Source organism: Trachypithecus francoisi, unplaced genomic scaffold (assembly GCF_009764315.1).
Source record: "Trachypithecus francoisi isolate TF-2019V2 unplaced genomic scaffold, Tfra_2.0 Lachesis_group16, whole genome shotgun sequence".
NCBI lineage: Eukaryota > Metazoa > Chordata > Mammalia > Primates > Cercopithecidae > Trachypithecus > Trachypithecus francoisi.
The window spans coordinates 98,984,788-98,998,925 of NW_022681461.1; the positions used below are offsets into that span (position 1 = coordinate 98,984,788).

Genomic DNA, 14,138 nt, shown 5'->3' on the forward strand with positions numbered 1-14,138 from the left:
GGAACAGCTGGGCACAGCTGTGTCCTGAAGACACTGCCCCAGCCCCGCTGGGAACACAGGGTCAGATGCCATTCCCAGTACGGACCCCACACCAGAGGCCAGACCAGGGGACAGCATGTCCTGGGGCTCGGCTGGCCCCATCTCAGCCTGACAAAGCAGCCTCCCCTGACTCCAGGCCCAAGCCAGAGGAACATGTAAGCTTTTTCTCTTAGGTCTTCCCAAGCTGGGTGCTGTCTGTCCAGCAGGGACAGGGTGCTGGTGTTCTCCCAGAGTGGCAGGGGTCCAGCTGGATAGGGTTTTGAAGCTTCTGGAACCTGCACTGTGGCTCTCATCAACCTGCTTCGGAGCCACTTGGGGGAATCTGGGGACCCAGTGAGGGGTGTCCTGGGACCCACACATGCCAGTGTGAGCCAAGGCTCCCCTCTGGTTAGAGAGAGCTATTCAGGGAGACTGTTCTCCTGCCCCGCACACAGCAGGGCCCCATTTGCCTCAACCTGCAGCCCCAGCTCCAGAACCTCTTACAGCACCAGGCATCCCCTCCTGCCACCACTGTGCTGACCCTGGGCACCTTCCAGTAGGCTGGCCTCCCTGCCCTCCTCCCACCTTGTCTTTCATCAGGTCTCAACTCCAGCCCCAGCATGCACCTCTTCCTTCCGTGTGCACACACACACAAACACACATGCATGGATGCATACACATGAATCCACTCACACACTTGTATGCAAGCACAGACATGAGTGCACACACACAAATGCAAGCACACACATGAATGCACACATGTGTGCATGCACACGTGAATACAAGCACGCATATGAATGCATACACACACAAATGCATGCACACACATGCGAATGCATGCACACAAGAATGCACATATATATAATGTATGCACGCACACACAAATGCACACACGTATGCAAGCACACATATGAATGTATACACACAACTGCATGCACTCCAGTATGCACATGCACACATGAATGCACACACATACATAAATGCATGCACTCACAAATGCACACGCGCACACACATATGCACTGTTCCCTGCACCTGGACACCTTTGTGTGCGCCTCTGCTCCCTGCCTGTCGAAATCTTACCCATCCTCCAAGACCTGGCTCAAAGTCCACCTCCTCTACAGCCCCTCACTAGCCCCTTCAAGTTGCCCTCTTCCGAGCCCTCCCTCCACTCAGCCCTCACCTTGGGGAGCATCCCACCTCCACAGGTGTGTCCCCCCACCTGACAGAGCCCTAGGGAGCCAGGACCAGCCCCACTGACTCGGTCTCCCCTCCAGCACCTCAGCACTGCAATCAGGTGCTACCCTGCCAGTGTGTGGTGGGTTGAGAGCTTTCAGATGTTTCTTATTTTTATTTTTACTTTTTTTTTTACCCCACAAGCAACACATGGGTCAATGATGATTCTAAGTTTGTTCAAAGCAACCATCTACCTTTTTCAAAATTACTCCAGTCATTCGTATATGTTGTAGAAACATTCAAACATGCAGATAAACAAAATGAAGACCATTAAAATCATCAGAAACTGTAGACATTTGTCTCTGTGGTCACTTATGTAGGGCTGGTGATCTAAGTCTGTTCCACGTATTGACTCATTTAATCTGCGCAATACCCCTGAGTGACAGGTGTGGGCATCATCCCATTTGGCAGCTAAGGGCACTGAAGTGCGTGGCTGTTTGGCAACGTGTCCAAGGTCAAGGTCATCTGGAAAGTGACAGAGCTGGACTTGAACCCTGGCAGCAGGCTCCAGTGCCCACAGTCTTGACCGCTGTGCCCTGTCCTGTGCATAATTAGGATCATACAGCACTGTCTTCTGTAAGTGACTCCCCACCTGCCATGTCTTAGCATGCAGTGTCTCATGAACACCCTCCAGGCAGGATCACCACATCATTTTTCAAGCCTGTCACATCCCAGACCTCCAGGTCAGACCATGCTGAGACAGGGTGGACAGGAACTCCTGGGAGGGCTGCACCCTCAGTCCATCAGTCAGAGCCCTCGAGTCCTTCCCAGACACCTGGACGCTGCTCCACCCCCAGCCCCCAGCTGGCTGGTGAGAGTCGTGGATTTCAGCTCCCGATGGAGGAAAGGCCAACTCAGCAGCAGCTCAGCTTCTCAGAGGCCAGGGGCCGGCTCCAGGTCATCGAGTCTGCATTTCAGGCCAACCGGCTTCAGGGGGAGAGTCGGGAGGCCCTGAACAGCGAGAGCGCCACCTTCAACTTATGCAGACACTGTGGAAACGTCTAATCCCATGAAGCCTCCTCCTGCCTCACCCTAAGGACCACCGTAAGTGCATGGACGTGTGCATGGACACGGGACAGATGGGAGAAAGCATTGGCTTCAACAGTGGACCCGGCTCTCAGAGCCTCAGACACCAGAGAGCCTCCCTAGCTCAGGCAAAGCTGCCAAGAGGGGGTGCGCGCCCCCGCCACGGAGAGGCTCCCCAGCCATCATCTGGAGAGCTACAAGTTTTGAAATATCAGCCACCCAGAGAGAGGTGTGGGGCTGGCTCCCCCAGATCTGGGGGGTCTTCCCATGAGCCCCTTGTTCCAAGTGCATCTGGGGGAGATTTCAAAGCCAGAGTGTCACTGACCCAAAGACCACCTGCCTGGCCATTTCAGGGCCAGACCTCAGGCGTGGCATGCCTGACTTAGACACATCATGTCCGGACTTTCAAAAAGAAGGAGGGAGGCAGTCTGGGGACGACTTCCATTCCTCAGGAAGACCAGAGGGGCCCGACGGGCACTCGCCTTCTGTTCTGATAGGAAAGAGTCTTGTGGAAAGAGAAGAAGCAACAGGAGGGTTGAGCCCTGGGGGCTCCAAAGTGGTGGAGGCAACAGCATCCCTGATGGGCCACATGAAACACAAGCATCCATGCATGGTTCTAGCCTCAGCCACAGATGGAACGCGGAACCCGACTCGCTGGGGTACTCGCTGGGGACGGTGCCCAGCAGTGGGGCTCTGGGGCTGTGCACATGCACACATGCATGTTTGCACACACACACACATACACACAAGCTCACAAACACACAAGCCCACACACACACACACAAGCTCACACACACACAAGCTCACACACACAAGATCACACACACAAAGCTCACGCACACACACAAAGCTCATGCACACACACGACACAAGCTCACGCACACACACAAGCTCTCACACACACACACAAGCTCACGCATACACTCAAGGTCACACACACAAGCTCACACACACACACATGGTCACACACACAAGCTCACACACACACAAACTCATGCACACACACAAGCTCATGCACACACACAAAGCTCACACACACACACACATGACACGTGACACATAAGCTCACCCAAAACACAAGCTCCCACACACACAAACTCATCACACACACAAAGCTCACACACAAAGCTCATGCACACACACACAAAGCTCAGGCACACACACATGACACATGACATAAGCACACACGACACACAACACATAAGCTCACACACACAAGCACACGCACACACACACAAGCTCACACACAACACTCAACACAAGCACACACACGACACATAAGCACATGCGCACACGACACATAAGCTCACACACATACACATGAGCACACGCACACACACAAGCTCACGCATACACAAAGCTCACGCACACACACAAAGCTACACACACAACACAAGCATACACATGACACGCTCACACACATACACACGCGCACACATAAGCTCACGCACACACACACAACACAAGCACACACATGACACATAAGCTAACACTCACACACAAGCTCACGCACGCACACACATAAGCACATGCACCCACATACATAATCTTGCACACACGTAAGCTCAAGCGCACACACACACACAAGCACACATGCACACATGACACAAGCTCATGCACACACACAAGCACACACACACGAGCTCACACGAGCACACACACACACGCGTGAGCTTACTTGAGCGCACACACTTGTACACACAGGCTCACCATCCCCTGGGGGCCCTTGGGGCTTCTCGCTAGGTGAGGCCCATTCCACAGACAGAACGAGACAGCCCTGATTGTTGTCCCGACAGAATCCAGATGAAGAAAACACAGAAAGAGAGCCAGGCAGTGTCTGCACACTGAGGTGCCTGCTCTGGCCCTGAAGGACGTCCAACCGCAGGCGTAGATGGGCCACAGGCAACAGCCAAGAACTTCGCCCGACTCACCGCATCACCACAGCTCCTGGGGCTCCCACCAGGGTCCACAGGAGCACACTGAGGCCATGTTCTGCCCAGGCCAGGGCTGTCAGACCTCTGTGCAGGGGTCCTGGGGAGACACAGCTGGAGGTGTCTGGAAGCTGCGTTCGTGTGGTGAGCCCATCTTTTCCACTTGGATGGTACATTCATAAGGCCCCTGCCCACACAGGACCCAGGAAAACAGGGCCAGGAGCTGGAAGAGAAAAGCCACATAGCCACAGCGTGAGGCCGCCAGCCTGGGGGACGCAGGGGAGGCCGGGGTTGGGTGAGTTCAAGGTCGGTTCGTGTCCCAGCCATGGGGGCAGGACACCCCTGCAAGCTTTCCAGCCCCCGCTCTACGAACTGAGCCTACAGGCCTGTCCCTTTCAGGATAGCAGAACCCGGTACCCATCCTCCAGGCGCGAGAAGTAAACCCCACTCCTTATCTGCAGGAGGAGCCGGGCTTCTGGGTTGATATGGGCGGGGTTGATATGATCAGGCAGATATTCCCATTCTTCTAAGATGAAGCCTTCAAACATTTTAGGAGGGAGGCAGGCACCCCATCTCCTCCTCCCCCTGAAATCCCAGATGTAATTACAATATATGTGGCAACCCAGGACAACAGGACCAGCTGGAAGCTGGACCCTGGCCATGTGGACACAGGTACGTGAGACACGCAGTGGGCACACACACGCAGACAGCCACACGGCCCCTGCAAGCGTCGCCCACACCCAGGCCAGCACTGAGCCACCCAGTCTGGGGTCTGCCTTGGCAGGCACCAGGGCAGGTGCACCTGCCGCCAATGGCCCCAACACCCATCCAGGGCCACCTCCCTCCCAAGTACCTGGGGCAGCCTCGCCCTGCGTAACCTGATCCCCTAGCTGGCCCCACACTTGTGTTTTCACTGAGCTCAGGCGTCACCTCCTCCAGGAAGCAGACTGTCCCTGCTCTCCTGTGTCTGGGTGCCTGTGCCTCTCTGCCCTGCCTGGGCTCTCCTGTGTCTCGGTGCCTGTGCCCCTCTGCTCTGCCCCGGCTCTCCTGTGTCTGGGGGCCTGTGCCCCTCTGCCCTGCCTGGGCTCTCCTGTGTCTCGGTGCCTATGCCCCTCTGCCCTGCCCCGGCTCTCCTGTGTCTGGGGGCCTGTGCCCCTCTGCCCTGCCCCGGCTCTCCTGTATCCAGGGGTCTGTGCCCCTCTGCCCTGCCTGGGCTCTCCTGTGTCTCGGTGCCTGTGCCCCTCTGCCCTGCCCCGGCTCTCCTGTGTCTGGGGGCCTGTGCCCCTCTGCCCTGCCCTGGCTCTCCTGTATCCAGGGGTCTGTGCCCCTCTGCCCTGCCCGGGCTCTCCTGTGTCTCGGTGCCTGTGCCCCTCTGCCCTGCCCCGGCTCTCCTGTGTCTGGGGGCCTGTGCCCCTCTGCCCTGCCCTGGCTCTCCTGTGTCTGGGGGCCTGTGCCCCTCTGCTCTGCCCCGGCCTGCCGAGGGTGTGATGTTTTCAGTTTGTCTCCCTTCTGGACCTGGGGTTCCCTTGAGGCAGGGTTGCCCTCCATCGCAGTGCCTCGTATGAAGCTGGGCCCGAGCTTCCTCAAAAACGTTTGATGCACAAGTGGACATGGTGACAATACCCAGGAAGGGCCACCCTGAGCCTGTCGGATAGGAGTCGGTGTTGCTTTGCTGAAGTATGGGAATGTGCACAGGCGTGTGAGCATAAGCCCTGGCCCTGGACCGCCCCGTTCACCCAGGGCCTTGCTGGTCCTTCAGGCCCGAGAACACGACATCTGCAGGCTCCCAGGAACTGCAAGCGAGCAGAGTGACTGGGAGCCGTGACCCCAAGACAGTAGCTGAGCAACAAGGGGCCCCCAGCAGGTCAGGCAACCCAGGCCCCCAGGTGACATGTCCCCTCGCCCCAGGCACCCCTCACCCTGGCCACGGCCAGCGTAGCAAGCCACTGCCATGAAGCCTGGGGGGCTCCAGGCGCCCTGGGCCAGAGGGAGCTCCAGAATGGCTTAAGGTCCTGGCAGTGACTCTGGAATGGAAGTGCGAGGGTACAAACTCCAGCACCACCCCTTACCCATGACCTGCAGGGCCGTGGGCAGGCAGGAAGCCCCCTTGTGCCCAGGTTTCTTGAGGGTACCATGGTTTCATGGCAGCATCTGCCTCCCAGGGCTGCTGCAGAGGGAGAGGAAGGGACATGGAGCGCTAGAGAGGTGCTGCTTGCCAGTGGGGCCGCAGTGGATGGACAGAAGTCTCAGGTCAGCCCCCTCTGACCTCCAGCCTTCCCCCCAACCTCCTCCTGCATCCCCCTGGCTGCCAATTGGGCAATTCCCACCAGGGTGAACAGAGCAGCCAAAGCCCGAAACACAGACATTTAATTTAGGAAAGATCTGATTGGTTCGGACCCCCCGCCCGCCCCGGGCAGTGAGAAGAGGGCCTGGGCAGACCCTGCCTTGTTCCCCGTGGCCTCCCCAGCTCCCCGCCCCTGCCACCCCTGAGCCAGGGAAATCCTTCTGGGCTGGAAGGGCGGCAGCCCACGGAACAGAGAGTGCAGCCTGGGCATGCCCTCGGCCCCTTCCCTGAACCCGTTTCTTCTTCTGTCAAGTGGGAGAGAAGGACACGCACAGTTGGCAGAGGGCACAGGGAGCATGACCACCAGCCGTGCATGCTGTGCCTGTGGGAAGCAGCCAGTGGCAGCTACAAACAAGTAGGCTCCAGCTCCCCCGTCCTCCCCCTTCTCATCAGCAACCCCAAAGGTCTATTCCGGGGACCCGGCCACAGCTGGGCTCCCGAGCCCCACATCCCCCACCCGAAGTGCCCTCAGGTCTTCCAGTGGAACATTTTTGACATAGTCTAAACCATCAGCAAAACAAGATGAAAATTCAGTAATTGCTTTTGGCAGGGAGTCCATGGGCCAGCACAGAGGCCAAAAATAACCCCAGGGAAGTTTCCTGGGCCACCTGCAGCTCTGGGGGCCCGATCTAGGCTCCGTCTGAAAACAGGCCAGAACGGGTCTTGGCCTGGCCCTGCCACGCCAGCCTGGACAAAGCAGGGAGGCGGGCAGGGACTCGGGGGGCAGCTGGACAGAGTGAGACTGTCACTTAGCACACTTCAGGCCAGGAAGTGTCCGGCCTTCCGGAAAAATGTAATGTCATACTTTAGCAAGAAAAGCAGCTGTCATGCTACTTAGCAGCCTACAAATAGTTGGCTGAGTCCTAGAGAGGGTGTTGGCTGAGCCTGGGAGAGCAGAGATGCCAGGCTGGCAGGGCGGTGCGGGCCTCGTCCGGCCAGGTGGTATTCCCTCCCAGCTCCTCGCTCCCCCAGTCTCCCCCAGGCCTGGCCAGTCCCCAGCAGGCTGTGGGGGACGCGAACCCCTCAGGGTTACAGCCCAAGGTCACTGCACATCTGGCCAGGGTAGTGGGACCTGGTCTGACCCCTCCCTTAATGCCTGCTGGGGAACCCCGGAGGGGGCAGGAGCTCACTTCACTGGGTCAGAATCAGACCTCCCACCCACATCCTTTCCTCCGGGCCTCAGGGCCTCATCTGTAAACTGAGGCTGTCGAAGATGGTGGTCCAGGTAATAGAAACCCATTAAGTAGCCAGACAGCCAGGCTCAGGGCTGACCACCGCGCCCTCCTCTCACCATTTTACAGATGAGGAAACGAAGGCTCACGGAGGGAAGACCACACAGCGAGGATTCAAGCCCGGGTGGGACCCCAGGAGCAGCAGGGGCAAGGACAGCGGTGTCCCTAGGAGGGGCTGATGTCCAGCAGAGGGGACGGGCCAGCCTCACACTTGCCTTGTCCAAGTCTTTCTTCCTCCCCCTAAATGGGATGCCCAGAATCCCCCTAAATGGGTTGCCTGAAGCCCCTTGAAAGGCCCCAGAGTGTCGGATGGGGGGTGTCCAGCCAGGTTTTTGGTTGAAGGAAAAGACAGGGAACCCACCAGAGCACAGCCCCAGGCGGGCTTCGCCTGCAGGAGGAGCCCACCCCACGCCGTCCTGGTGAGGAAGGCAGGCGACACCTCTGTGCACCTGGCTGCCTGCTGTCTGCGTACCTGCTCCTGTCCCGTCTGAGTGTCACTGGGTGTTTTTCATTCTCACCTTCCAGAGGATACCGAGGCCGGAAGAAGCACAGTGACCTGCACAGGCCCCAGGGTCCTGGGTTGTACTTGGTCTCGGATGAACGCACGACCTAAAGCCACCCACCTCTCTGGGAACCTCCTTCTTCTCTCTCCTCCTCCTCCTCCAACTCCTCCTCCCCCCGTCCTCCAGCTTTTCCTCCTCTCCCTCTTCCCCTCCAACTCCTCCTTCTTCCCCCTCCTCCTCCGGCTCCTCCTCCCCCTGTCCTCCAACTTTTCCTCCTCCCCCTCCTCCCCCTCCAGCTCCTCCTTCTTCCCCCTCCTCCTCCCTCCGTCCTCCAGCTTTTCCTCCTCCCCCTCCTCCCCCTCCAGCTCCTCCTTCTTCCCCCTCCTCCTCCCTCCTCCAGCTTTTCCTCCTCCCCCTCCTCCCCCTCCAGCTCCTCCTTCTTCCCCCTCCTCCTCCCTCCTCCAGCTTTTCCTTCTCCCCCTCCTCCCCCTCCAGCTCCTCCTTCTTCCCCCTCCTCCTCCCTCCTCCAGCTTTTCCTCCTCCCCCTCCTCCCTCCTCCAGCTTTTCCTCCTCCCTCTCTTCCTTTCCATCCTCCTCCAACTCCTCCTTCTCCGCCTCCCCTCCTCCTCCAGCATCTCCTCCCCCTCTTCCTCCTCCTCCAGCTCCTCTTCCTCACCTTCCCCCTCTCCTCCTCTTCCCTGCTTCTCCTTCTCCAGCTCCTCCTCCCTCTCCAGATCCTCCCCATCCTCCTCCTATAGCCTTGAAGCAGCAGGGCCCGACTGTCTCGAGAGTACCCCTGCACACCTCTGAGGACGATTCCCCAGTGCTCCTCAGGGTGTGGCAGTGAGGAGGGTGCCTAGATCCAGAGCACACCCATGAGCCAGCCCCGTCCAGCCTCCAGGTCCCTCAATCCCCAGGTGAAGAGAGGGTGACATCAGGTGTCCAGCAGGAGTGCATGAGGCTGCAGCAAACAGAAGCCAGCCCCATCACTCTACGTGGACATCCAGACACCAGACACTGCCTGAGAGCCCCTGCCTGCGTCCTTCCCCGGCAGCGTAGCCTGGCTCCCACCCTCCTGCCTGGGTCTCGGCCTCATGACTGGGTCTCACCCTCATGGTTACCAGTGAGCAGCTGTCTCCCCAGGCCACACAATGGGATTCTAAGCAGGAAGAAGAGGGTAGGACCCAAAACGTTTTCCAGTGAGACTTTACCTCTCTCACCAGGAAGAGCTGCCCCAGACCCTCCTGTCTAGCCCTTATGACCTGCACCGACACGTGGCCACCTGGCCGCAGGGAGGGCTCATTGCCACCCCCAAGCAAAATTAGGGTCCTTTTGGAAAGAAGCAGAAAAGAATGGAGGTAGCAGTATAGCTCCACAGCCCCCAGTGACTGACCTGGAGGAAGAATAACTTTCCCAAAGCCACTCAACTAGGGAATGCTGGAAATATGGGCTGGATTGGAGCCCATCGTGGAGCCCACGCCCGCTCTCTCAGCAATGGCATAGAGTAGCCTCTTCCCCGAGCGGGGAGCTTGCCTTGCCCCTCTATGGGCCACTTTAACCTGACCTTGCAAATACCCACCAGCCCGCAGCCAGGCTGATAGAAAGGATGCCAGTGTCACTCCATACCCAGCTTCCTGGCTAAAGACACACATCCATACACACAAGACACATGTACACATAAACACACACATATACACATGCACACACACAGGCACACACACATGCACACATAGGCACACATGCAAACACACATAGACACATCCCTACACACAGAGACACACGCACACACACTCTGGTGGGCTGCCTGCTCTCACACCTCTTTGCAAACCAGCTTGAGCTGCAGTCCCGCCAGCCCCACCCCAGAACTCTCTGGCCGGCTGAGGCCCATCCCCAGGCCCACCCTATCACCCTTTGCACCGTCTAGCCCAGCAAAAGCACATACTTTCCTAACCTCAGGCATCTGGCTGCCCAGCAGCCCCTGGAAGGTGGGGAGGGGAGGTAGGAGACAAGGCGGGAAAAACCCCAAGGTAGAACCACAATGTTTATAAAACGGGTCGCTGAATTACACAGAACAATATTTTCCTTGCGGATGCGATTCCTTCCCAGCCAAGCTGCACGCAGATGCCTGCTCTCGCCCCAGGCCCTCTCTGTGAGGGCTTAGCCTGCAGGAGCCACCAGAGCTAGGCGGGTGGAATGAGTTGGCCCCTGGAAATGCATCGGAAACCAAACGGCCTTCTCGTGGGCGCTGGTCAGAAATACAAACGCACACAGCAGGCACATGCTGCCCTGGTCGGCCTGCGTTTCTCGTTAGCACCTGGCCTGCAGGCAGGGCTGAGGCCCAGGGTGGCAAGGACCAGAGGCCATCCTCCCACTGCCCTGCTCCGGGGCAGACACGGGCTCCTCAGCCTGCGTACCTGGTCTTCCCTGCAGCCCTCGTGCCCAGTCCTGACGGCTCCTGGACAAGGCTGGAAGCCACTTCTTCTAGGAGTGCGAATGCCTGGAACTTTCGGACCTGATCTCAGCACTTGGGAGGAAGAAGCCGCAGGTTCTGCCTCTGCCTTGAGCAGCCTCTGAGGGGGTGCGAAGAGGGACGTGGGTTTGGGATCTCCCACAGCCCAGCCCAGACCACCCTGGCAGACTCTAACAGCCTATACTGTGAGTTACTAACACCACCCCCCAACCTCAGAAGGTGGGTCTCAGGGTCTCCATTTTTCCTTTTTTTTTTTTTTTTTTTTTTGAGACAAGGTCTTGCTCTGTCGTCTAGGCTGGAGTGCAGTGGTGCGATATCAGCTCAGTGCAACATCTACCTCCTGAGTTCAAGCGATTCTCCTGCCTCAGCCTCCTGAGTAGCTGGGATTATAGGCATGCGACATCATGCCCAGCTAATATTTGTATTTTTTGTAGAGACGGGGTTTTGCCATCTTGCCCAGGCTGGTCTCGAACTCCTGGCCTCAAACAATCCACCTGCCTCGGCCTCCCAGAGTGCTGGGATTACAGGCCTGAGCCACTGCGCCCAGCCTTCGGGGTCTCCATTTGATAAGATGCATTGAGGGGTGATCATGGAGAGGCAGAGAAAGCTGGGGCCGAGTGGAGCTGGGGGAGTCAGGCACCTGCCTGCAGCCACTTTCCTCCGCCAACAGGGAGGGGACGTGACAGCAGGAGCAGAGAGGAGAGCCCCCAAGCGGCCCCTGCTCCCTGGCCAGAAGGCCAGAGGCTCCGGGGCCCGTGCTTGTTACCTCCCCCAGGCCATGTGCTGCTTGGGGCCATGAGGAGCCTGACTCTGACTCTGTAGCATCCCCCATGTGGGTGTGTGGGACAGGGAAGAGGCTCATAGAGAGGCTTGTTGGGGGAGGCAGGGAGGATCAGCCTCAACATTGCTCTGCCAGGAACCAGCCTCCCTCCTTCCTCCAGGTGTGCCCCTCCTGTAGCAGGCAGGATAGTCAGGGAAGGGAGGAGCCTCCATGGCCCGCCCCCATGTCCTGTCCTGCGCAGGACGGCTCAGGGAGGCCCCGGTTTAGCCTGCAGGCCTTTGCTCTCTCAGTTCCCCCACCTGAAAGGCCACCCCACTGCTTCAGGAGGTCCCCCAAACCTCCAGGCTCTACCTCCGTCTCCCCCTCTCCACGACACCTCTAAAGCCCCCGCCTACTTCCCGGCTTGGCTTTTCCAGAGCAGCGGGGACAGCCTGCTGGACTATGGTCCGCCCAGAGACAGAGACAGAGGAAGCATACAGCCCCCCCAGCTGCCCCCTCATGGATACTGAGGTATGTACTTTGGCTTCGGGAAGCTGGAGGAGGGAGAAGAGCCCCACCTACAGGGACCCAGGGAAGGACAAAGCTTGGTTTGGGAACGTGGAACCACAGCCTTGCCGCTCACTCGCCCCTTCCCGGTGGCTGCTTCGCGGAGGCTCCAGAGGGCTACGGTTCCCCGAGGGGAGCAGTAGCTGGTGCAGAAGAACAGAGTGGCCTCTGAACTCCCCACAGTCTGTTCCTCTGCCTGGAACAGCCTCCCTGGCGATCCCGGCCCTGGCCCACTCCTCCTACACCCCAGAGCTCATCTGCCCCTTCCTGCAGACCCTGCTTACCCAGTCCAGCCTCAACGCGCTGCAGTGAGATAGCTTTTCCCATTCCCAGTCAGATCCCAGCTCCCTCGGGGATCCTGTTTACCCCGTTTCCCCACAGGGGCTGGCACACAGTAGAATTTATTTATTTATTTATTTATTTATTTTTTAATGAGATGGAGTTTCACTCTTTTGCCCAGGCTGGAGTGCAATGGCGCGATCTTGGCTCACCGCAACCTCTGCCTCCTGGGTTCAAGCAATTCTCCTGCCTCGGCTTCCCGAGCAGCTGGGACTACAGGCGGCCGCCACCACATCCAACTAATTTTGTATTTTTAGTAGAGACGGGGTTTCTCCATGTTGGTCAGGCTGGTCTCGAACTCCTGACCTCAGATGATCCGCCCGCCTCGGCCTCCCAAAGTGCTGGAATTACAGGCATGAGCCACTGTGCCCAGTCCACAGTAGAAATGTTGACAAGTTGAAATGTAGAAATGTTGACTTGTTCCGTGAGAGACGGGGGGGTCTTGGAGCCTCCAGGAAACCTTCCAGCCCGAAGGTCTCCCACACTCCTCCCAGCCCTAAAAATGCTTCCCTGCTTCCTATGTCGAGGTCAGGGATGGAACTGTTGTGGGGCAAGAGAGCACCAGGGCCCTGGGCCAGGGCCACAGGCAGCATTGTCTGACTCAAGAGCCCGGCTCACAACTTACCTCTGCCTATGATTACCTTTTGTTAGGGAGATTATGAATATGGAGATGGGGAAAGAAGATAAATAGACAATGTTAAAAATCTGTTCTCTCTGGGTACCAGGATTTGTGCTTATCCATAATCTCAAAATGTTCTGCATCAAAAAATAAAAAGCCTTCAGCATTTCAGCCCTGGCCTGGGCTACCCAGAGGGGACCATGCAGGAGACGATGCGATTCTGTCTGTAGCCACCAGGTGGCGGCAAAGACCACAGCATCCTCCTGGCTCAAACCCAGCCTCCCACAGCACCTGCCTTCCCAACAGGGCCCAGAAGTGGGTATTGCGAGTCCCATTGGATGACCAGGGAAACCAGGATCTAGGTGGGAAAAGGCACTTGTCCATGTCACAGCCCAGCACGGGCAGAGCCTGTACTAGAACCCCCATCTTCCAATTCACCCGCTCATTTCACCAATACCTAGGGGTCACTTGGCTTTATCTGCAATACCCAAAAGGACCTTGCAAAGATTCAGATAGGGCCAAGGCCCTGCAGCCAGCCTGGAGAGGAGGTGGATTTGAGCCCGATCTGCCTGAGCACTGGGGCTGCCCGAGCCTCTCAGCCCAACATCCGGGGCCATCCCCAGATGCACGCTCCCTGCCTTCAATGGCAGAGTCTGGTGCCACCCAGGGTCCCACTGGGGAGTCTTGGGGTCCCGCTGTGGCTGCTATGGAAAAGGGTGGAATGGAGCTGGCCCAGGGTGTCACTGGGAAGCCCGGCTGTGCCTCCCCTATATCTGTGCCAGGCCCGGGCCTCAACCCTGCCCTGGAGCCCACATTAGCAGCAGCCTTGGCAGGGCCCGTCCCACACCAGCCAGGCCGAGAGCAGGAGGAACAGCAGGATAAGGGCTGCAGCCAGGGTCATGGAGGGCACCAGGTCCAAGTCTTCAGGGCCAGGGATGACATCACCAGGGACATCTCTGGGGACGTTGGGGACACTGGACAGCCGGGCACCAGAGACCTTCTCCCCTGGGGGCCCTGGGCGGCCCATCTGTGGGAAGGAGGAGGCAAGGGGCAGGCCCTCCTCGGGGAAGGGCCCCACCTGCCCACCTGCCCAC

The 14,138-nt window shown here is 58.3% G+C and overlaps 1 long non-coding RNA gene across 1 annotated transcript in view; it reads right to left on the minus strand.

The window, feature by feature from the left end:
- The window catches only part of LOC117099207, a 29,194-nt gene extending 20,754 nt beyond the window's left edge, over positions 1-8,440 (minus strand). Inside the window, exons 1-2 of the long non-coding RNA XR_004443738.1 lie at positions 8,259-8,440; positions 4,211-4,433 (exon numbers count right to left, since the gene is read on the minus strand). This is a non-coding gene — a long non-coding RNA (uncharacterized LOC117099207). The remainder of the gene's footprint in view (positions 1-4,210; positions 4,434-8,258) is intronic.
- Positions 8,441-14,138: the final 5,698 nt, after the last annotated feature.